Raw genomic sequence first — 1,336 nt, 5'->3', positions numbered from 1 at the left:
CTTGAGATACAGCAACTACAACTGCAACACGTACTTCCTGCAAATAATCAAGGTAACCGGCGCATCTAACCGGAACAATCATTCCGACGTCCAACCTCCACGAAACAGACAGTGCTCTGCGCAATAGTGAAAGACGATCCAACACAGCTCATCACACGCATTTTGCATAAAGACAAAATAGCTAGTGCATGGTTAACAATGCGAACGCGCGACCACTACGAGATTCTAGAACTTCCACTTCGAAGACGCACTCCCTGCACATCGCAACTCAGCGACCGCCTACAGCCGATTCCCTCGGACGTCCTCGTCCCACTGCGCAAACAGTCCTCACCACGATACCGCTTGACGAACGGACACACAAAGCACACTCCCACGCAATCCACAAACACTCACAAATTCATAGACCCTCAAAGCGGAGTTGCAACGCCATCGGCAGACGAACTATGCAATAAACACCACTACAGATCAAACCGCCACTTACGCTCTGTGCCCCACCATTCCCGCTTGAACAGGAACTACCCGTTACAGACTACCAGCTTCCTCATGTGGTCAATGAACTGGAACTACCCACTATAGACTACCAGCTTCCTCAGCTGGTCAATGAGCCGAAGCCCTTAATAAATTGCTCCCAAGCCACTCCACAGCTCAATATCCAACACGCACTCCCTATAAACCAAAAGCACATCCCGCAAGACAGTCAGCTTAACCGAGAATTCCCCTTCACACAAATAACAACGATGAACCGCGCAGTCCCTTAACCCTCACTAAATGTAGCAGTGTCTCGCCCAACGTGTGAGCTGTTTGTCCCTACGAAGCCTTGCCTCTCCGGTGCTACATGCGCATCACACTCGCAGCGTGCACATCAACAGTGTCCCTGACTCAGCTTCATCAATCACTACAAGCCAACAGCTAACACGCACTTCCTACAAATAACCAGTGCATCCGGCGCATCTAACTGGAACATTCATTCCGAGGCCTGACTCCCACGAAACAGGCTTCCCTCTGCGCAATGTTGGAAAACGACCCAACACAGTCCATCACACGCATTCTGCGCAAATCCAAAATGCCTAATGCACAGACGACAATGTGATTCCACAAATCAGCTGCATCAATCACGACGAAACAAGGCAGCTTCCAGCACGCACATCCTATATATTGCAATGCACCGATCGCCTCTAACCGTCTCTCGATCGCTGAAGCGCGCAAAAGATCAGCTTCCTCAGATGGTCAATGAGTCTAAGCCCTAAATCAATTCGTTGCATGCCACTCCACATCTCCACCTCCCTAACACGCACTTCCTGCAAAGCAAATGCACATGGCGTGAGAAACGACCAAT

Source organism: Eimeria mitis, genomic scaffold, assembly GCF_000499745.2.
Source record: "Eimeria mitis Houghton genomic scaffold, Emh_scaff68, whole genome shotgun sequence".
Lineage (NCBI taxonomy): Eukaryota > Apicomplexa > Conoidasida > Eucoccidiorida > Eimeriidae > Eimeria > Eimeria mitis.
Note: the sequence above shows the minus strand (reverse complement) of the source record.